Below are 24,280 nucleotides of genomic sequence, written 5' to 3'. Positions count from 1 at the left end.
CAAAATCAATAATCATGCATTGAATGAGTTAAACAAAGCAAGCATTAGGCAAAGAGGAAAAACCCTAACTAATGATGAAGGAAAGCATAAATCTTAGATTAAGATGCAAGCACAAATTCCATATATGAGAGCTTCAAAAGATTACATTGATTCCCCAACAAACATACAAGGTTTAGTTCACCATATTCATGGTGAACCTAGATGAACAATAATGAAAGAATGAAGGATAAAACCCTAGAAAGGTGAAGAGGTAGCCTGAGCATCCAAGATCCTCCTTCAAAGGGGTGGAAAAGAGAGTGTTTGCTTCGTTTCTGCCAAAGATACAAACCCTAGGACGTCCTAAAGCTTATATACTATTCTAAAATTACAAAAAATGTAGGTCCAAGCCCATAAGTGTGCCGCTCAGCGGTAAAGTACCGCTCAGCGGTAAGTGCGTGAGTCGTTTCTTCCCCTCAGCGGCCATTTTGCCCCTCAGCGGTCCTCCCGTGAGCTCCTGAGTGCTGCTTAGCGGTAAACTGTCGCTGAGCGGTACTTGCGGCTTCTCCTTTTGCACTTTTTGATGTCTTTTCTGATTCCATCTCTCTCCTTCTTCACTTCTTTCACTAAATTCACCTTAAAACCTGCACAAAAACACTGAAATCAAGCATAAACCTGTCCAGCTCTCTTATTTCTGAAAATATGAAGAAAAGCTTGATTTCAAGCTAGTTTCTAAGTATAAAGGTTGCTTTTAGTATCAATTTTAAGCATGAAAATAACAGTTTTTCAACTGTTATCACAACCCCAAACTTAGAACTTTGCTTGTCCTCAAGCAAACAAGATGTAGCTCAATCTTCAACCAATTCATATGATGGTTCACTCATTCAAAAATTCTCTTTTTCAAGAAAAGTAACAACTTCACTCAAACTTATGACCAAGAGTTCAATCAAGATGTGCACATGCTTTAGTGTTCACACAGTCATTTAAATTCCAACAAATGCTATTTTTCATGAATGATTAATCAATTAAGCATGGATGTTCATGTGCTTATTGAATATTTCCTCACTAGGTAAAGTGTTTCACTCAACACACAAGTGTATAAAAGGTAAAGTGTTTCACTCATTCACTCCACTATCACAATGTTACATGAATCAACTTTGCCTTTCATTTTACCACAATCAAAAACATTCACAAGCATGCATCATCACAAGGACTTTTCAATGGCTTATAATGTGGATGGGCTAACAAGAAAATTGGTTTTTCTGGATCACAAAATCCTTGAGTTAAGAGAATCATAATCAACACAACTATTCTTATTTTTCCCAACTTGCCTTTTGCATTTGCATTGAGCTTTGCTTCTTTTTTTCTTTTCTTTTCTTTTTCTTTGCATATTCTAACTTTTTAGCTATTAGCTCAATGCTTTTCCTTTCTCATGTTTTCCCAATAACCCCAAACTTGAACATTTAACAATACCACACAAGATGTTCTACTTAACTCAAGGTAAAGCTTTTCAACAAGGGTTTTCAATTTATGTTCAAGGCTAAGGGTTCAAAGGATAGAACACAAAGTGTTCTCTTTTAGTGGGCTAACTTCATGAATTTGGCCAATAAAAAGGGTTCCAACAAACGGCCTTGATCATATGATGCAAAACAAGCAATTGATTCAATCATAGAAAACCTGGGCAAAGTCATTCATGCTTTCAAAGTAATAGCATTTAACAATAACAACTCTGGAGCTCAAAACCTCACATATAAGCTCATTCACATTTGACATACACATCCTGCTTAATTTCACAATCACAATCATAATATCATGCATTTGTTCATAAAGCTTGTGAATCACCTGTACAAGCATTTTAATGTGCACATCATCTCAACATCAATCAATCACTAATCATCATCAAGCATTACTTATCAAACAATCACAGTTAATAGCAAACCATCATAACAAACCAGGTTTCCAATAGAGTACATCAAACTCTAATCTAAAAACATAAAATACTTACAGAATACTGGGTTGCCTCCCAGTAAGCGCTTGTTTAACGTCACGAGCCTGACCCAAACTTTCAAGGATCAACCAACAACATCATTGTGGAAAATTGTTGCACCTCTCCCCCTAGATAGGGTTTGAGACGTTGACCATTCACCACCCAACTTCTCTGTGGATCCTCAACAGCTGGATTACATATTTCAATTGCTCCATGCGGATGCACTTCTTTTATCACAAATGGTCCTGACCATTTTGACTTCAGCTTCCCAGGAAATATCTTCAATCTTGAATTAAACAATAGTACCTGTTGTCCTGGATTGAAAACTCTATTCACCAACTTCCTGTCATGATAAAATTTAATCTTGTCTTTGTAAGCCTTGGATGAATCATATGCATGTAATCGCATTTCTTCAAGCTCCAAAATCTGCCTTCTGCGTGTACATTGAGTTTCATAAGGATCAAAATTCAAGAATTTCAAAGCCCATAATGCTCTATGCTCCAATTCTACTGGCAAATGGCATGCTTTCCCATAGACTAATTGAAACGTTGATAATCCCATAGACGTCTTCATTGCTGTCCTATAAGCCCAAAGAGCATCATCCAATTTGAGAGACCAATCCTTTCTTGATGAAGTCACTGTTTTTTCCAGGATCCTTTTTATCTCCCTGTTAGACACCTCAGCTTGTCCATTGGTTTGTGGATGATAAGGTGCAGCTACCTTATGTTTTACTCCATAGTGTTTGAGTACTTTCTCTAGCTGATAATTGCAAAAATGAGATCCTCCATCACTGATCAACACTCTTGGAGTGCCAAAACGTGAGAATATCTGCCTCTTCAAGAATTTAATTACCGTGCTAGCATCATTTTTAGGACAAGCTAATGCTTCCACCCATTTACTCACATAATCCACTGCTACCAGAATATATTCATTGTTGAAAGATGGAGGGAAAGGTCCAACAAAGTCAATACCCCAACAATCAAAAACCTCAACCTCTAAAATACCTTGTAAAGGCATCTCATGACGTTTAGTGATTGTCCCTGCTCTTTGACATTTATCACAATTTCTAGCATGATTATGGGCATCTTTAAATAAAGTTGGCCAATAAAACCCTGATTGAAGGACTTTTGCTGTTGTTCTTTCTCCATTAAAATGTCCTCCATAAGGTGAATCATGACAATGCCAGAGAATTCCTTCTGCTTCTTCATTTGTAACACATCTCCTCAGAAGATTATCTGCTCCAATTTTGAACAAATAAGGATCATCCCAAACAAACTGCTTGGCATCATGCAGAAATTTCTTTCTTTGTTGCCAAGTTAAATCTTCCGGCATGACCCTTGCAGCTTTGAAATTAGCCATATCAGCAAACCAGGGCCTCTGCTGAATATACATGAGTGATTCATCTGAAAAAGATTCCCAGATTTCAGACTCCTTGCTAGTGACCTCATTGTTGACTAACCGTGACAAATGATCAGCAATTAAGTTCTCACTTCCTTTCTTATCACGGATTTCTACATCAAATTCTTGCAATAGTAGTACCCATCTAATCAGACGTGGCTTAGAATCTGGTTTTGTCAACAAATATTTGATAGCTGCATGATCTGTATAGACAGTCACCTTAGACCCAATAAGATAAGGTCTAAATTTCTCTAGAGCATACACAATGGCAAGAAATTCTTTCTCTGTGGTAGCATAATTCAATTGAGCATCGTTCAGAACCTTGCTAGCATAATAAATTGGATGAAACTTTTGTTCTTTCCGCTGGCCAAGGACAACTCCTATTGCATAATCACTTGCATCACACATTAATTCAAAATTTTGATTCCAATCTGGCGCTACAATTACTGGAGCTGACACTAACTTCTTCTTCAATATGTCAAAAGCTTTCAGACAGTCTTCATTCATCACAAAAGGAGCATCCTTCATCAAAAGATTACTCAATGGTTTAGCAATTTTTGAGAAATCTTTGATGAATCTTCTATAAAACCCAGCATGACCAAGAAAACTTCTAATCCCCTTTACATTTGTTGGTGGAGGTAGTTTCTCAATGACTTCTACTTTAGCTTTGTCTACCTCAATTCCTTTATGATGAGTCGATATTTTATTCACTTCACCTAGTTTATTGTGCTAGAATTAATCAGGGAATTGTGCTTGAATGTCCAGTATTTTCCTATTTTTGCTAATTGTGCTTAAATTGACCAAAAATTGTTATTTTAATTAATTTGGATTATTTGCGCTTATTATTTTCATTTTGGATTGTAGGAAAATTTTGGAAATATAATTTAGGACATTTGGAAGGCTGCCACATAATTAAGACTCTCCATTAAAGAAGTGTCTACAATAAGGAGGACATTATGGTCATTTTAATCTTTGAAAGGGGTGCTTTATTATTGAAAAAAGGGTGACATCCAGCAAAGTGAAAAGTATTGAGAAAAGTGGTGCTTTTAAACGCATAGTGTAGCACGCACGTTAAGTGATGTTACGACTGGAATGGAGACAAAGCGTGGGTGTGCACATGGAAATGAGATTCTCGATCTATATTCCAGCAGAGGGAGAGCTCCAAGAGGTGCTGCAGTTTTCTTTATTCACACTTGCACCGAAAAAGCAGTCCAGCATCTTCAGCACGGCCCAACATGTATCTTCATTTTCCAGCAACAAGCCCAGCAGGGATGAGGCCTTCATGAGAAGCTTTCCAACAGCTTGAAGAATAAGGCACGGTCCAATAGCAACTTGGAGAGCTTCACACGTCCAGGCAGCAGCACACCGTGGCCCATGAGGATTTGTGACATCCAGCAATTGGAGCAGCCACGCGTCCAAGTCCAGTAGTGCATCCAGCAAAGCACAGAGTGGCATCACGCAAATTTCTTTTAGCTTGGACATGAGTGTTTAAAAAACCGTAGAGCTGGACAGCAGCGGAGCATCCAGCGTGAGAGAATGAAAGCACGTCCATGGTCCAGCAAGGAGCAGCCCACGTGGATGGGGGTGGCAATGAAAAAGCATCACCGTCCAGCAGCCTGGGAGAAAAACCTGGTCCAGAATCACTCCACAGTCCAGCTTTGGCACAAGGGCACTGATATTTTTGAGTTTTCGGGAAGCAGCAACAGGGGGTGCACGTCCAGAACAGCAACAAGCACCAAGCATGGGCTTCATCCAGAGGGAGGTGCACATCTTCACGCATTCAGCAAAGAATCCACGTAGGCCAAGTAGCAAGGCATGGTCCAGTAGCAACTTGGAGAGCTTCATACGTCCAGCTTGAATGAAAGCTACTCCACGGCCCATGAGGGGGAGCTGTGACAGCCAGCAGCTTGAGAAAGGAGGTGCACGAAGAAGCCTTCACCACGTCCAATCCAGCAGCATCCAAATTTCTTCATTTTTTTCCAGCAAAGCAACGTAGTGTAGGGCAGGAGGGAGAGAGGTCCACGGAGACAGTGAGAGGAAAGGGTGTTCAAAAGGAGAAGCCAGCAGCAGCTGCCACGACCCAAAAAGCAGAAGCAGTAGCACAAGGTGGGCTCCTTCACGTCAAGCTTGGGAGGTGCAATTTGAAGGAGTTGACACAAGATTCTGGTCCAGCTTGTGAAGCTCTCGGTCCAACTTGAAGAGGTTTTTATGGAGAATGGAGGGAGGGCATGAGGTTTTAACAAGTTCCAGTGGCCGCCTCTCTGGGAGTTTTGGTTTTTAGGCTTTTGGCTTTGAACGTCTTAGGAGAATGTAGGAATTTGTTGTTTTTGCTTTGAATCAGGAAGATCCGCCACCTTCATTTTGTGTTACTAGCATTTTCTTTCTTTTGTTCTAGAAGCAGCAGGGGAATTGAATTTTCTTTTCTTTCTTTAGAAAATAGCACGCTGACTCGTGGGAGAAGAGACGTTACGGTCTGGATGAAATTTTTACAGCATATATATTTTGGCTTTTAAATGGAAGCGGGGTGAAGGGTGGAGCCGCCACTCTCTCTCTCTCGGTTTTTATGTTTTTAAACTTGCGCCTGGAAGTTTCAGGGATGGAGAGCAGATTTTATTTTGTAATATTGAGATTGGAATTATTAGGATTAACTTTTATGTTTTTCGTTAACTGCAAGGTGCTGTGACGGTGAGAAGAGACATGGAGTTTCATTTAATTTTCGTTTGAAAAGCACATCCAGTTTTCATTTTGCTAGAAGCCATTCCATGAATTAATTGCATTTCAATGTGTCGTGCACTTTGGCATTTAATGCATTTAAATTTGAATTGAAGTTTATTAGCTAAGTGTGTTTCTCTATTTCCACTGCAATGAGCATTTCGATTATCAGCTAACTTTGTTTCTTTTATTCCAGCGACTATGTGCGTTTCAATTGATTAACATAATGTTTCTTTGAATTTTTATTCCAAGTTACAAGATTGTGCATTTTAATGTTTCAGTTCAAGTGTTACAATGTAATAGTTTTAGTTGTATTTGGATATTCATCTCTTGCATTGTTTAGTTTACTTTTCAATTCACTGTGATGTCTATTATTTCGGTTTAATGTTTCCGTTCACTATGTTGTTTATTCTATTCGGCTTCTTTATCTTCATGTAATTTCAATTTCCTCACTTGCTTTAGATAACGTTAGGTATCAATGTAGAACCGTTCGGTCATCTGTAGGACCGTTTGGTCTTCCTGCTTTGTTCATTTATTTCAATGTTTTCAGTTATGATTAGTTGTATTTAATTTCTAGTTTTAATTTAGTTCAATTGCATTCACAAACTTTTCACAATCAAACCCCCCCACTACGTGTTGATCCGAGACTGACCCCAATTTGGTCCTTGAGAGACGACCTAGGAGTCACTTCCTAGTTTATACTGCATTAATTTTGCTATCAACTTTTGTGTGAGGTGCGACCCTCTCATCACTTTAGCAGAGATCTTATGCCCCAATACAATTCCTTTAGTTACCATGAAATGACATTTCTCCCAATTAAGAACAAGATTTGTCTGAACACATCTTTTGAGGACAGTGTTCAAATTAGCCAAACATCTTTGGAAAGAATTTCCAAAAACTGAGAAATCATCCATGAATACTTCAATGCATTTTTCTAAAAGATCTGCAAAAATTGCCTGCATACACCTCTGAAACGTAGCTGGAGCATTACATAATCCAAAAGGCATCTTTCTATATGCAAAGATACCAAAAGGACAAGTAAAAGCCGTCTTCTCCTGGTCTTTTGGATCTACCACAATTTGATTGTATCCCGAATATCCATCTAGAAAACAATAGAAAGCCTGCCCTGATAACCTTTCTAACATCTGATCCATGAAAGGAAGAGGAAAATGATCTTTCCTAGTAGCTTTATTCAGCTTCCTGTAATCAATGCACATACGCCAGCCAGTAACTGTCCGAGTAGGAATAAGTTCATTCTTATCATTATAAATTACTGTCATCCCACCTTTCTTTGGAACCACTTGTACTGGACTCACCCATTCACTGTCAGAGATCGGATAAATGATACCCGCTTCTAGCAGTTTCAACACTTCTTTTCTGACCACCTCCTTCATAACAGGATTTAACCTTCTCTGTGGTTGAGCACTTGGTTTATAATCTTCTTCCATAAAAATCTTGTGCATGCAATAAGTTGGGCTAATACCTTTGAGATCTGATATTGACCACCCAATTGCTTCTTTGTTGGCTTTCAGAATTTCTATCAACTGCTCTTCTTCTTGTAGAGATAAAGAGTTATTGATGATGACTGGCTTTGCTCCATCTTCTTCTAGAAAAACATATTTCAGATGTGATGGCAATCTTTTTAATTCTGGTGTCTGTGCTTTGACTGCTTCTTCCTTATCAATTATTTCGAATATTGGATCTTCCTCCGGACTCTTTTTCAATGTTTCCAAGTCCATCAGACATTCATCAATCAATTTCTCTTCTTCTTCATCTAAATCTTCACATGCATCAATGAGAGTTTTTTCCAATGGAGAAATATTTCGCACCATCCTTTCTTGCACCATACAAACTTCATCAAGTTCATCAAATTGAAAACATGCTTTGTCATCATTTGGATATGTCATGGCCTTGGATACGTCAAAAGTTACTTCTTCATCATCAACTCTCATTTTAAGCTTACCATTCTCTACATCAATCAAAATTCTAGCAGTCTTCATAAAAGGTCTCCCAAGAATAAGAGGAACATCACTATTCCCTTCCATCTCCATCACAATAAAATCCACTGGGAATACAAATTTGTCAACCTTTACTAGAACATCTTCAACCACTCCATATGGATATTTAAGAGACCTGTCCGCCAATTAAAGAGCCATTCTGGTTGGTTTAATTTCCAACCCCTGAATTGTTCTGCACATGGATAGCGGCATTAGATTAATGCTAGCTCCCAAATCAATCAATGCTCTTCCAACTTTCACATCTCCTATGGTGCATGGAATAGTAAAGCTTCCTGGATCTTTAAGTTTAGGAGGTAGTTTCTGTATGATTGCACTGCAGTTACCCTGTACATTGATAGTTTCCTTTTCAATATACTTGTGTTTCTTTGTGAGGAGTTCCTTCAAAAACTTTGCATATGCTGGCATCTGTTGCAATGCTTCAGAGAATGGTATAGTGATCTCCAGCTTCTTAAACAACTCCATGAATCTTTCCAACTGCTTTTCTTTCTCCTTCCTTGAATAACTCTTTGGATAAGGAAGTGGCTTTTCATACTCTTTTTCTTTTTGTCTCTCCTCTCTCTCTTCTCTCTCTTTTTTTTCTCTCCTCTCCTCTTCTTCTCTCTTTTTTTTCTCTCTCTCAACTCTTTCTTTCCACTCACATGTTTCTTTTTCACTCTCACTCTCATTTTCTTTCTCCTCTCTTTCTTTTTTTCTCTCCTCTAACACTCTACCACTTCTGGTCACAACAGTTTTACACTCTGATGGACAAATTTATGATCACCAAAATATGATGTCACAAACTTGTTTTACAATCGGCAAGTATGACCGAATCGTTTCAAGTAATAAACTTGGTAAGACCAAGTATCGTTCTCCCAAAGGACTCACGGCCTAGTTTAGTTATATGATTTGTTGATTAGCTAGGACTTAAGAACGAAATAATTGGATTTTAATATGCAAAGGACGAAATTAAACATGTATGCATGAGGTTGATCAATGGCAAAAGCAAAAGACACACACTTTCAATGAAAGATATATATGAATATGTTGTTGGGGTTCAATTTAATCTTATCCACTCTCATATATTTTAGGAATTCAACATTCAAATCATCATTGTTAATGCCACTCTCTAAAGTACCTTTCAAGAAGGCTTCTCCCTAATTACGAGTTCATACAATTCCTAGCATTCCTAATAATTAGTACATCAAGTGCAGGAGCTTAAGGCAACCAATATACTTATTGGGAGAAATTCCCCGGATCTAGACTTCCCCGTACGTTCCCGTATCGACAAAATCAATAATCATGCATTGAATGAGTTAAACAAAGCAAGCATTAAGCAAAGAGGAAAAACCCTAACTAATGATGAAAGAAAGCATAAATCTTAGATTAAGATGCAAGCACAAATTCCATATATGAGAGCTTCAAAAGATTACATTGATTCCCCAACAAACGTACAAGGTTTAGTTCACCATATTCATGGTGAACCTAGATGAACAATAATGAAAGAATGAAAGATAAAACCCTAGAAAGGTGAGAGGTAGCCTGAGCATCCAAGATCCTCCTTCAAAGGGGTGGAAGAGAGAGTGTTTGCTTCGTCTTTGCCAAAGATACAAACCCTAGGACGTTCTAAAGCTTATATACTATTCTAAAATTACAAAAAATCTAGGTCCAAGCCCATAAGTGTGCCGCTCAGCGGTAAAGTACCGCTCAGCGGTAAGTGCGTGAGGCGTTTCTTCCCCTCAGCGGCCATTTTGCCCCTCAGCGGTCCCCCCGTGAGCTCCTGAGTGCCGCTCAGCGGTAAACTGCCGCTGAGCGGTACTTGCGCCTTCTCCTTTTGCACTTTTTAATGTCGTTTCTGATTCCATCTCTCTCCTTCTTCACTTCTTTCACTAAATTCACCTTAAAACCTGCACAAAAACACTGAAATCAAGCATAAACCTATCCAGCTCTCTTATTTCTTAAAATATGAAGAAAAGCTTGATTTCAAGCTAGTTTCTAAGTATAAAGGTTGCTTTTAGTATCAATTTTAAGCATGAAAATAACAGTTTTTCAACTGTTATCACAACCCCAAACTTAGAACTTTGCTTGTCTTCAAGCAAACAAGATGTAGCTCAATCTTCAACCAATTCATATGATGGTTCACTCATTCAAAAATTCTCTTTTTCAAGATAAGTAACAACTTCACTCAAACTTATGACCAAGAGTTCAATCAAGATGTGCACATGCTTTGGTGTTCACAAAGTCATTTAAATTCCAACAAATGCTAATTTTCATGAATGATTAATCAATTAAGCATGGATGTTCATGTGCTTATGGAATATTTCCTCACTAGGTAAAGTGTTTCACTCAACACACAAGTGTATAAGAGGTAAAGTGTTTCACTCATTCACTCCACTATCACAATGTTACATGAATCAACTTTGCCTTTCATTTTACCACAATCAAAAACATTCACAAGCATGCATCATCACAAGGACTTTTCAATGGCTTATAATGTGGCTGGGCTAACAAGAAAATTGGTTTTTCTGGATCAAAAAATCCTTGAGTTAAGAGAATCATAATCAACACAATTATTCTTATTTTTCCCAACTTGCCTTTTGCATTTGCATTGAGCTTTGCTTCTTTTTTTCTTTTCTTTTCTTTTTCTTTGCATATTCTAGCTTTTTAGCTATTAGCTCAATGCTTTTCCTTTCTCATGTTTTCCCAATAACCCCAAACTTGAACATTTAACAATACCACACAAGATGTTCTACTTAACTCAAGGTAAAGCTTTTCAACAAGGGTTTTCAATTTATGTTCAAGGCTAAGGGTTCAAAGGATAGAACACAAAGTGTTCTCTTTTTAGTGGGCTAACTTTATGAATTTGGCCAATAAAAAAGGGTTCCAACAAACGGCCTTGATCATATGATGCAAAACAAGCAATTGATTCAATCATAGAAAACCTGGGCAAAGTCATTCATGCTTTCAAAGTAATAGCATTTAACAATAACAATTCTGGAGCTCAAAACCTCACATATAAGCTCATTCACATTTGACGTACACATCCTGCTTAGTTTCACAATCACAATCATAATATCATGCATTTGTTCACAAAGCTTGTGAATCACCTGTATAAGCATTTTAATGTGCACATCATCTCAACATCAATCAATCAATAAACATCATCAAGCATTACTTATCAAACAATCACAGTTAATAGCAAACCATCATAACAAACCAGGTGTTCAATAGAGTACATCAAACCCTAATCTAAAAACAAAAACAAATAAGTTCAGAAAACTTAAACCAACAAACGCATAAGCATATGATAACATTCATCAGTAAATGCTATCTCAGCTCCTCATCAATCTGAGTTGTCCTCTGTATCTTCCTCTTCCTCCTCATCTTCATCATCTTCAAATGCATCATCATCATCAGCTTCATCTTCTTCCATCTCTCTACCTGAAGCTTCAGCTGCTTCAGCTCCTCCTCCATGCACTGGTTCCTCTGGCCAAGCTACCACATTATGGAATTCATCCATAGTCCACCTGTGGGCTGGAGGTGTATCATACATCCCCACAATCATCTCAGCAGTAGCCACCTGCCCTCTGTGAATGGACTGCAACTGAGGACCTATAAGAGACATATACATGTCCCTCATCTGGAATGGTTCTGCTTCATGTGTCTCAGCAGATGTCTGGCTCTGTGCTGGCCCTCTCTCTCTACGAGCACGGCGTGGTGGAACTGGCTGAGCTGCTTCCTCACCTCCACAGTACTGTCTGTAATAAGCCTCATCAATAGCTTTTCTTGGCCTCTCAAATGGTGGAGCAGAAGTGTCCACCCCAGCTATCTTGCAAAGGTGAGTAATCAAGGAGGGATGTCCTAGTGGTGCTTTGTTGTTTGAGGTATTGGCGCACACACTGATCTCATCAGCTATCACCTGCCCAATATTAACATTTAAGTTTCTGATAGCACAGTAGATGAATAGTGCCCTGCTGAGAGTAATATTTGACACATGTGAACATGGCTGAATGTTGGCATGAGAAAATGCCATCCAATACTTTGCACGAGGAGTCAAATCCGTCCTCCTAATGTTAACCACTGAGCCAGATCTATTCCTTTGGAAGTGTCCTCCAGGTATGCATAGTACTCTCTCCACATCCTCATAATCAGCACCTTCCTCCATGCAAAGAGCAAACTGGCACTACTCACCAGCCCATAGTATCCAGGAAGTTATTGATAGAATCAGGATCATACCTGATAGCATAGCCTCTGACATAGCCCAAATAATTTTCAGCTGGATAATCACCAATCTTCTTTGCATTGGTGTAGAATTCCTTCACCACAGCTATGTTAGCAGGTGTAGGATAGGTGGCTAGCTTTCCCAGTCATTCCCTAACACTTGCTCTCCAAATTGAGGAGCAAAGTTAGGTATCATTCCAACTTTTCTTTCCATCAGAAGTCTCCTGTCCTGAACCACCCTAAAGTGCTTCTCATGTTTCCTAGAGAGGAACCTGCTAGAGTGGGGTTGCTCTTGTTCCTTTTCCTTTCTCTTGGTTGCCATGGTTTTCAATCTCTTTCCTAAAGAGGATGCCATTCCTGCATTCAAACACAAATACAAAACCACAGAACATGATGTTAATCATTAGTAAAACATAGAACACAACTCCTTGAAAAGCTAAACCACCGTTGAGGGCCAGAATTTCCCCTCAGCGCCACCAGTGCCATAGTCCAGATCACAAAAACCAGAAAAACCAAATCTGGCAGAGTGCCGCTTAGCGGCAGTTTACCCCTCAGCGGTAACTCTGCAGATTTTTGAAAATCTTGTTTTAAAGCTGTCATAACTCCACCCAAATGCAATTTTCAGTTTTCTAGTTCATAATCATGCAGTTTAATCGGTTCAAACATCAAATATATCATCAAATCATGCATAGAAATCAAAACCCCTAAATATTCATGCTTTGACAATCACATTCAAATTCAAGAAGCCTAGAATGAACGAAATGCATTTTACTTACTTGGGTGGAGATACTAAATGCAATGAGAATGCTTCCAAGCTAGAATGCTCTCTTCCAACCCCAAACTTTGATAGCACACTAGTGAAAAAGTGAGTGGAAGAGAAATTTTCTTAAGAGGGAAGAGTGAAAAGATGTGGAAAACCTTAGAGAAGGTATGTGGGAGTGTTTGTGCAGAGAAGAGCCTGAAAGTATGAGAAATTGCGCAGCTTAGGGTTTAAAAATACCCTAATGGGCTCGGGTCCCGCTAAGGGGAACTAAAGCCCATCTGCGAGAGTACCGCTCAGCGGCACTTTCGTGATGTGCTCTTCTCCTTCTTTTCTTAACCTACGTGCCTCCCATACATGCCCCTCACTGGTTCCCTGCAATTCAATGTTTAAAATGCTTATGCAAACCCTAACTAAAATAAACCAAAAACAATCAATCAACTAGGTTGCCTCCCAGGTAGCGCTTGTTTAACGTCACGAGCCTGACCCAAAATCCACCAACACCCATCAGTAGGTGTTTAAAATCTCACCAACACCCATCAGTAGGTGCTTCAAACTTACCAACACCCATCAGTAGGTGTTACCACTTAGCATCCTTCAGTAGATGCTATGTTCAGCAATATCATGTTCAACAGATTTAAAGATTACAAACCAAAGTAAAATTTAAAAGTTCTAAAATCACTGGGTTGCCTCCCAGCAAGCGCTCTTTTAACGTCATTAGCTTGACCCAGTAAAGCTCAAGTTCTTTCTTTATAGTTGATGATGTCATTCCACCAACTCCTCAGCTGTTTCCTGTGAACTGTTTTGGTCCTTCTAGAATGTGGAGACTCTATCTCTATCATCTCCTTCTCTTTAAAGCCCTTCACAACCCACAACTTGTTCTTGATTCTTACAGGTGTGCCAAGTTGGAGTCTTCTTTTCTCCCAGTCACCAGGAATTTCTCCTCCTCTTCCAATCTTTTCTTCCTTGTGTACCTGAAACAACAAACAATGGTTACCTGCAAGCTTGAGATTTTCATCTTTACGGCTAGTCATGGGTGCATCTTGAAATGCAGCTTTATAACTAGCTTCTTCCTCCTGTGTTTGCGTCTCATCTTTAAAGACGTCTATAACCACTCTCTCCTCCCTGTCCTGGAGCACCACTATACCTTCATTTACATCAATGATAGCTCTGGCCGTTTTCATAAACGGTCTTCCAAGTATGATAGGTATCTTCTCTGTCTCCATCTTCATCACCACAAAGTCTGCCAAGAACTGAAGTTTGCCAACACAAACTATAATGTCCTCTGCAATCCCACATGGCTCCTTTGAAGATCCATCGGCCATTACTAGATTAACCTTTACAGGTTTCACTTTAACATTGCCGATTTGCTCCAGTAAAGAGTAAGGTATCAAGTTAACACTTGAACCTAAATCAAGAAGAGCTTTCTTCACCTTTTTCTTCCCTATAGTACAAGGGATAGAAAAACTGCCTGGATCTGTTGCTTTAGGAGGGAATGACTCTTTTTTAACAGTTATACACTCCTTTGCCTCATCATCTCTACGTCTTTTCTTTGTAGAGATTTCTTCATTAGATTTAGTGTAAACCGTAATCTGTTGTAGAATCTGTTCCCAAGGTGCATCATTATCCACCATTTTGAATAATTCTGTGAAGTCTAGTTGTTTCCCTTGATGGATTGGAAAAGGAAAAGTACTTTTGCTCTCTATTTCTCTTCTCTCTTCTGTATCTAACTCAACTTTCTCATCATCAACATTCTCTACCACCTTGCACTCTTCTCTGGGGTTAACCTCGGTATTAGCCCCAAAATTTCTATTTGGCCTTTCTTCCAATTGCTTGGTAATCTGACCCATTTGAATCTCCAAGTTCTTAATAGCGGCTTCAGTGCTCTTTTGAGAAGATTTAGTTTTCTGTATGAATTGCTGAAGAGTTTCTTCCAACCTTGTTGATCTTTCATTAAGCATAGATAACTGTTGCCATAAGGTGGGTTGCTACTGCTGCTTATTATATTGACTAGCTTGCCCAGTTTGTCCTTGACCAATGCTTGGGTGTGGTTTCCACCTTTGATTGTAGTTCCCTTGACGGTATGGAAATTGATTGGCCATGAAATTAACATCCTCTAAAGCTTCCACTGGAAAAGCGCATTGACCATTTATATGGTCGCCTCCACACAATTCGCACAACTGGGTTTGTACCTGTGCAGCAGTTTTCAACTCATTGGGTAATTGTGCAAGAGTTTTAGTCAGAGTCTCCAGCTGTTGAGTTAGAATTTTGTTTTGAGCTAGCAGGGCATCATGTGTCTGTAATTGGAGGACTCCTTTTTGCACAGGAGCTCCTTTCTCATTGTGTAGCTCATTATCACTAGTAGCCATGTTTTCTATAATCTCTGTTGCTTCCTCTGGAGTTTTCCATTTAATATTACCTCCTGCTGAGGCGTCCAGCATCATCTTGGTTTGTGAACCAAGCCCTCCAAGGAAAGTTAAGACTACTTCCTGATCTTCAAAGCCATGCGTGGGTGTTTTTCTTAGCACGCTTTTGTATCTATCCCATGCATGCCCCAGTGATTCTTCCATACCCTGCTTAAATGAAGAAATCTCTTGCTTGCCTTTTGTCACCTTTGATTGTGGAAAGTACTTGTTTAAAAACTTTGTTACCACTGCTTCCCACTCTGTGAAACTTTCTTCTGGGAAAGAATTCAACCAAAGCTTAGCATTGCCTCCCAATGAGAAAGGAAACAAGCTAAGTTTGATAGCTTCGTCTGGCACCCCATTAATTTTGACTGTGTTGCAAATCTCATTGAAGGTAGTGAGGTGCTCATATGGGCTTTCATGAGATAACCCATTAAATTGGTTGCTTTTCACCAGTTGAATCAGTGCTGGTTTGACCTCCATGTTAGCTGCATTGACTCTAGGTCTAGCTATACTGTTAAAGTGCTAAGGTCCAGCTGTATTGGTGTAATCAGCAAGAGTTCTTCTAACATTGTTGTTCTCCATATTTTCTGTGCTATGAACAGAACCTTGTGGTGATGGTTGCAACAGAGTTTCCGGAGGAGGGAAAAGTTCTCTAGATGTTCGGATTCTTCTCCTCCGTCTACTCTCGTCTAAACCTTCAAGAAGAGGTTCTGTTGTTTTCTTGCTCCTTGTTCTAATTGCCTCCTGCATGCACAAGAAAACAAAACCCTAGAAAAGATTTGTTAGCACAAAAAGATATAGGAAAAGATATAGATTCAGAAGATAAAAGATTCAGAGGATAAGATAAAATAAAATAAAATAAAATCTAATCTAATCAAATCAAATAAAATAAAATAAATCTAATCTAATAAAAACCGAAAAAATAAAAACAGAAAATAAAAACAGAAATTCAAAATTAAAGTCAAAGATAATCAATAATCACACAAATTAACCAGTTAAACCAGAGTCCCCGGCAACGGCGCCAAAAAATTGATGGACAAATTTATGATCACCAAAATATGATGTCACAAACTTGTTTTACAATCGGCAAGTATGACCGAATCGTTTCAAGTAATAAACTTGGTAAGACCAAGTATCGTTCTCCCAAAGGACTCACGGCCTAGTTTAGTTATATGATTTGTTGATTAGCTAGGACTTAAGAACGAAATAATTGGATTTTAATATGCAAAGGACGAAATTAAACATGTATGCATGAGGTTGATCAATGGCAAAAGCAAAAGACACACACTTTCAATGAAAGATAAATATGAATATGTTATTGGGGTTCAATTTCATCTTATCCACTCTCATATTTTAGGAATTCAACATTCAAATCATCATTGTTAATGCCACTCTCTAAAGTACCTTTCAAGAAGGCTTCTCCCTAATTACGAGTTCATACAATTCCTAGCATTCCTAATAATTAGTTCATCAAGTGCAGGAGCTTAAGGCAACCAATATACTTATTGGGAGAAATTCCCCGGATCTAGACTTCCCCGTACGTTCCCGTATCGACAAAATCAATAATCATGCATTGAATGAGTTAAACAAAGCAAGCATTAAGCAAAGAGGAAAAACCCTAACTAATGATGAAAGAAAGCATAAATCTTAGATTAAGATGCAAGCACAAATTCCATATATGAGAGCTTCAAAAGATTACATTGATTCCCCAACAAACATACAAGGTTTAGTTCACCATATTCATGGTGAACCTAGATGAACAATAATGAAAGAATGAAAGATAAAACCCTAGAAAGGTGAAGAGGTAGCCTGAGCATCCAAGATCCTCCTTCAAAGGGGTGGAAGAGAGAGTGTTTGCTTCGTCTTTGCCAAAGATACAAACCCTAGGACATCCTAAAGCTTATATACTATTCTAAAATTACAAAAAATCTGGGTCCAAGCCCATAAGTGTGCCGCTCAGCGGTAAAGTACCGCTCAGCGGTAAGTGCGTGAGTCGTTTCTTCCCCTCAGCGGCCATTTTGCCCCTCAGCGGTCCTCCCGTGAGCTCCTGAGTGCCGCTCAGCGGTAAACTGCCGCTGAGCAGTACTTGCGGCTTCTCCTTTTGCACTTTTTGATGTCTTTTCTGATTCCATCTCTCTCCTTCTTCACTTCTTTCACTAAATTCACCTTAAAACCTGCACAAAAACACTGAAATCAAGCATAAACCTGTCCAGCTCTCTTATTTATGAAAATATGAAGAAAAGCTTGATTTCAAGCTAGTTTCTAAGTATAAAGGTTGCTTTTAGTATCAATTTTAAGCATGAAAATAACAGTTTTTCAACTGTTATCACACTCCTTTCTGAGATTATCATGTTTCATCTTGTCAACTATTCTCTCAACATAAACCTCCATATTTTTAAATGCATCATCCACATTCTGACAATAAGACGCATTCGTCTTCAAGAATCTTTGGAAAGTCTCTTCAAGTTTTGTTGTTTTCTCAACTGGAGTAGATTGCATTTGCCATTTTTGTTGTTGCACTTGAACCGTTGAGACCTGTTGTATTTCCTGTGGTATTTGAGAAAGCTTCATAATTACCTCTTCAAGCTGTTGAGAGATAATTCTATTTTGAATAAGCAAAGCATCATTTGATTGTAACAACTCCTTCCGACTAAGATATCCTCTTTCAATGTTGAGTTCGTTGTCACTAGTAGCCATATTTTCAATAATTTCAGTTGCTTCCTCTGGAGTTTTCTAGTTAATGTTTCCTCCTGCTGAGGCATGAAGCATCATCTTAGTTTGTGAACCAAGACCTCCAAGGAAAGTTAGGACTACTTCTTCTTCTTTGAAACCATGCATGGGAGTTTTTCGTAACAGGCTTTTATATTTGTCCCATGCATGCCCTAGTGATTCTTCCATGCCCTGCTTAAATGAAGAAATCTCTTGCTTGCCTTTTGTCACCTTTGATTGTGGAAAGTACTTGTTTAAAAACTTTGTTACCACTGCTTCCCACTCTGTGAAATTTTCTTCTGGGAAGGAATTCAACCAAAGCTTAGCATTGCCTCCCAATGAGAAAGGAAACAAGCTAAGTTTGATAGCTTCGTCTGGCACCCCATTAATTTTGACTGTGTTGCAAATCTCATTGAAGGTAGTGAGGTGCTCATATGGGCTTTCATGAGATAACCCATTAAATTGGTTGCTTTTCACCAGTTGGATCAATGCTGGTTTGACCTCCATATTAGCTGCATTGACTCTAGGTCTAGCTATACTGTTAAAGTGCTGAGGTCCAGCTGTATTGGTGTAATCAGCAAGAGTTCTTCTAACATTGTTGTTCTCCATATTTTCTGTGCTATGAACAGAACCTTGTGGTGATGGTTGCAACAGAGTTTCCGGAGGAGGGAAAAGTTCTCTAGATGTTCGGATTCTTCTCCTCCGTCTACTCTCGTCTAAACCTTCAAGAAGAGGTTCTGTTGTTTTCTTGCTCCTTGTTCTAATTGCCTCCTGCATGCACAAGAAAACAAAACCCTAGAAAAGATTTGTTAGCACAAAAAGATATAGGAAAAGATATAGATTCAGAAGATAAGATAAAATAAAATAAAATAAAATCTAATCTAATCAAATAAAATAAAATAAAATAAAATCTAATCTAATAAAAACCGAAAAAATAAAAACAGAAAATAAAAACAGAAATTCAAACTTCAAAGTCAAAGACAATCAATAATCACACAAATTAACCAGTTAAACCACGAGTACCCGGCAACGGCGCCAAAAATTTGATGGACAAATTTATGAACACCAAAATATGATGTCACAAACTTGTTTTACAATCAGCAAGTATGACCGAATCGTTTCAAGTAATAAACTCGGTAAGACCAAGTATCGTTCTCCCAAAGGACTCACGGCCTAGTTTAGTTATGTGATTTGTTGATTAGCTAAGACTTAAGAACGAAATAATTGGATTTTAATATGCAAAAGACGAAAATAAACATGTATGCATGAGTGTGATCAATGGCTAAAGCAAAATACAAACACTTTCAATGGAATATATGAATGAGTATGTTGTTGGGGTTTATCAAATTCATCTTATCCACTCTCATATATTTTAGGAATTCAACATTCAATTCATCATTGTTAATGCCATTCTCTAAATTACCTTTCAAGAAGGCTTCTCCCTAATTACGAGTTCATACGATTCCTAGCATTCCTAATAATTAGTTTATTTAGCACAGGAGCTTAAGGCAACCAATATACTTATTGGGAGAAATTCCCCGGATCTAGACTTCCCCGTACGTTCCCGTATCGACAAAATCAATAATCATGCATTGAATGAGTTAAACAAAGCAAGCATTAGGCAAAGAGGAAAAACCCTAACTAATGATGAAGGAAAGCATAAATCTTAGATTAAGATGCAAGCACAAATTCCATATATGAGAGCTTCAAAAGATTACATTGATTCCCCAACAAACATACAAGGTTTAGTTCACCATATTCATGGTGAACCTAGATGAACAATAATGAAAGAATGAAGGATAAAACCCTAGAAAGGTGAAGAGGTAGCTTGAGCATCCAAGATCCTCCTTCAAAGGGGTGGAAAAGAGAGTGTTTGCTTCGTTTCTGCCAAAGATACAAACCCTAGGATGTCCTAAAGCTTATATACTATTCTAAAATTACAAAAAATGTAGGTCCAAGCCCATAAGTGTGCTGCTCAGCGGTAAAGTACCGCTCAGCGGTAAGTGCGTGAGTCGTTTCTTCCCCTCAGGGGCCATTTTGCCCCTCAGCGGTCCTTTCGTGAGCTCCTGAGTGCCGCTCAGCGGTAAACTATCGCTGAGCGGTACTTGCTGATAACAGTTGAAAAACTGTTATTTTCATGATTAAAATTGACACTAAAAGCAACCTTTACACTTAGAAACTAGCTTGAAATCATGCTTTTCTTTATATTTTTGGAAATAAGAGAGTTGGACAGGTTTATGCTTGATTTCAGTGTTTTTGTGCAGGTTTTAAGGTGAATTTGGTAAAAGAAGTGAAGAAGAAGAGAGATGAAATCAGAAAAGACAACAAAAAGTGTAAAAGGAGAAGCCGAAGTCACCGCTCAGCAGCAGTTTACCGCTGAGCGGCACTCAGGAGTTTGCGGGAGATCCGCTGAGGGGCAAAATGGCCGCTGAGGGGAGAAAACAAGTCACGCAATCACCGCTGAGCGGTAGTTTACCGCTGAGCGGCACTTTAATGGGCTTGGACTTGACTTTTTGTAATTTACGAATGATACATAAGCTTTAGGGTTTCCTAGGGTTAGGTATCTCTGGCTGGAACGAGGCAAACACTCTCTCTACCACCCCTTTGAAGGAGGATCTTGGATGCTGAGGCTTCCGCTTCACCTTTTTAGGGTTTATTCTTTCATTCTTTCATTGTAATTCATCTAGGTTCACCATGAATATGGTGAACTAACCTCTTTATGTTTGTTGGGGAATCAATGTAGTCTTGTGAAACTCTCATATATGGAATCTGTTTTTACATCTTTTAATTAAGACTTATGCTTTCTTTCATCATTAGTTAGGGTTTTTCCTCTTTGTTTAATGCTTGCATGGTTTAACTCATTCGATGCATGATTATTGGTTTTGTCGATACCGGAACGTACGGGGAAGTCTAGATCCGGGGAATTTCTCCCAATTTTATATTGGTTGTCGTTAAGCTCCTGTACTTATGAACTAATCATTAGGAATGCTAGGAATTGTATGAACTCGTGATTAGGGAGAAGCCTTCTGGAAAGGTACATTGGAGAGTGGCATTAACAATGGTGATTTGATCGTTGAATTCCTAAAATATATGAGAGTGGATAAGATGAAATTGACCCCCAACAACATATCCATACATAAATTTCATTGAAAGTGTTTATCTTTTGCTTTTTGCCATTGATCACAATTCATGCATACATGTTTATTTTCTGTCTTGCATTTTAAACCCCAATTAATTCGTTTGTAAGTCTTAGTTAATTAAGAAATCACATAACTAAACTAGGCCGTGAGTCCTTTGGGAAGAACGATACTTGGTCTTACCAAGTTTTATTACTTGAACGATTCGGTCATACTTACCGATTGAAAACAAGTTTGTGACATCATAATTTGGTGTTCATAAATTTGTCCATCACTTGCGGCTTCTCCTTTTGCACTTTTTGATGTCTTTTCTGATTCCATCTCTCTCCTTCTTCACTTCTTTCACTAAATTCACCTTAAAACCTGCACAAAAACACTGAAAGCAAGCATAAACCTGTCCAGCTCTCTTATTTATGAAAATATGAAGAAAAGCTTGATTTCAAGCTAGTTTCTAAGTATAAAGGTTGCTTTTAGTATCAATTTTAAGCATGAAAATAACAGTGTTTCAACTGTTATCAATAAGCAGCAGCAGCAACCCACCTTATGGCAACACTTATCTATGCTTAATGAAAGGTCCATGAGGATGGAGGAAACTCTCAACAATTTCATACAGAAAACTGAGTCTACCCAAAAGAGCACTAAAGCTGCTATCAAAAATTTGGAGACTCAGATGGGGCAGATCACCAAACAGGTGGAAGAAATGCCACATAGAAATTTTGGGGCTAATACTGAGGTTAACCCCAGAGAAGAGTGTGAAGTGCTAGTGAGTGTAAATGTTGAAAAAGTTGAGTTGGAAAAAGAAGAGAGAAAAGAGAGAGAAGAGAAAATTTGTGTGAAGATTAAGAAAGTGAGTAGAAAAAGAAAAGAAAAAAAGAAAGTGAGAGAAAAGAAAAAGAGGACGAGAGAAAAAAAGAAAGAATCATATGAAAAACCTCTTCCTCATCCAAAGAAGTATCATAGGAAGAAGGAATTTGAGCGCTTTATGGAAATCTTCAAGAAATTGGAGATTAAAGTTCCTATGATTGAGACACTGTAACAGGTTCCCGGTTTGATCAAATTTCTGAAGAAGTTCAGTAGAAAGAAGAAAAAGAAGATGGAACATGAGCTTTATTGGGTCAAGCTAATGACGTTAAAAGAGCGCTTGCTGGGAGGCAACCCAGTGGATTTAAGAACTTTTTAATTTTTCTTTGGTTTGTAAATTTTTAATTTGTTGAACATTACTTTGTCATTATTTTTGGAGATAGCATCTACTGAAGGATGCTAGTTTGACATAACATCTACTGAAGGATGCTAAGTTTGAAGCACCTACTGATGGGTGTTGGTGAGAAAATTTTGCACCTACTGATGGGTGCTGGTAAGTTTGTAACACCTACTGATGGGTGTAGGTAAGTATGGTAACACCTACTGATGGGTGTTGGTGGATTTTGGGTCAGGCTCGTGACGTTAAACAAGCGCTACCTGGGAGGCAACCTAGTGGACTAATTGTTTTTGTTTGTTTCATTTTAGTTACACAATAGGGTTTGCATAAGTATTATGAACATTGAATTACAGGGAACCAGTGAGGGGCATGTCTAGGAGGCACATAGGTTAAGAAAAGAAGGAGAAGAGCACATCACGAAAGTGCCGCTGAGCGGTAACTTACCGCTGAGCGGTACTCTCGCAGATGGGCTTTAGTTTCCCCTTAGCGGGATCCGAGCCCATTAGGGTATTTTTATACGCTAGGCTGCGCATTTGCTCATATGTTCAGGCTCTTCTTTGCACACACACTCCTACATACCTTTTCAAAGGTTCTCTACAACTTTTCCCTCATCCCTCTTTAGAAAATCTCCCTTCCACTCACTTGCTCACTAGTTTTCCATCTAAGTTTGGGGTTGGGAGAGAGCATCATTGAAGGGGTTGATTTCTTCATTGTGGTTTACTAATGCTTAACAATGTATCTTGTGGTTTTGTGAATTATGTTTGATGCAGGGATGGCCTCCTCATCGGACAAAAAGGATCAAGATTATAGGATCCAAGAAGAAGATGAGGAAGAAGAGGAAGATACAGAGGACAGCTCAGATTGATGAGGAGTTGAGATAGCATTTACTGATGAATGCTATCATATGCTTATGCTTTTGTGGTTTAAGTTTTCTGAACCTATTTGTTTTTGTTTTAGATTAGGGTTTGATGTACTCTATTGGACACCTGGTTTGATGATGGTTTGCTATTAACTGTGATTTTGTGATAAGTAATGTTGAATGATGCTTATTGATTGATTGATGTTGAGATAGATGTGCACATTAAAATGCTTATACAGGTGATTCACAAGCTTTGTGAACAAATGCAGGATATCATGATTGTGATTGTGAAATTAAGCAGGATGTGTATGTCAAATGTGAATGAGCTTATATGTGAGGTTTTGAGCTCCAGAGTTTTTGGTATGATTGAATGCTATTACTTTGAAAGCATGAATGACTTTGCCCAGGTTTTCTATGGTTGAATCAATTGCTTGTTTTGCATCATATGATCAAGGCCGTTTGTTGGAACCCTTTTTATTGGCCAAATTCATAAAGTTAGCCCACTAAAAGAGAACACTTTGTGTTTTATCCTTTGAACCCTTAGCCTTGAACATACACTGAAACCCTTGATTGAAAATCTTTACCTTGAGTTAAGTAGAAGATCTTGTGTGGTATTGTTAAATGTTCAAATTTGGGGTTGTTGGGAAAACATGAAAAAGGAAAAGCATTGAGCTAAGAGCTAAAAAGTAAGAATATGCAAAGAAAAAAAAAAGAAAAGAAAAGAAAAAGAAGCAAAGCTCAATGCAAATGCAAAAGAAAGTTGGGAATGAATAAGAATAATTGTGTTGTTATGATTCTCTTAACTCAAGGATTTTGTGATCCAGAAAGACCAATTTTCTTGTTAGCCCAGCCACATTATAAGCCATTGAAAAGTCCTTGTGATGATGCATGCTTGTGAATGTTTTTGATTGTGGTAAAATG

Source organism: Vigna umbellata, chromosome 7 (genome assembly GCF_029865625.1).
Source record: "Vigna umbellata cultivar VRB3 chromosome 7, Vumbellata_1.0, whole genome shotgun sequence".
NCBI lineage: Eukaryota > Viridiplantae > Streptophyta > Magnoliopsida > Fabales > Fabaceae > Vigna > Vigna umbellata.
This window is presented reverse-complemented; position numbering follows the sequence as displayed.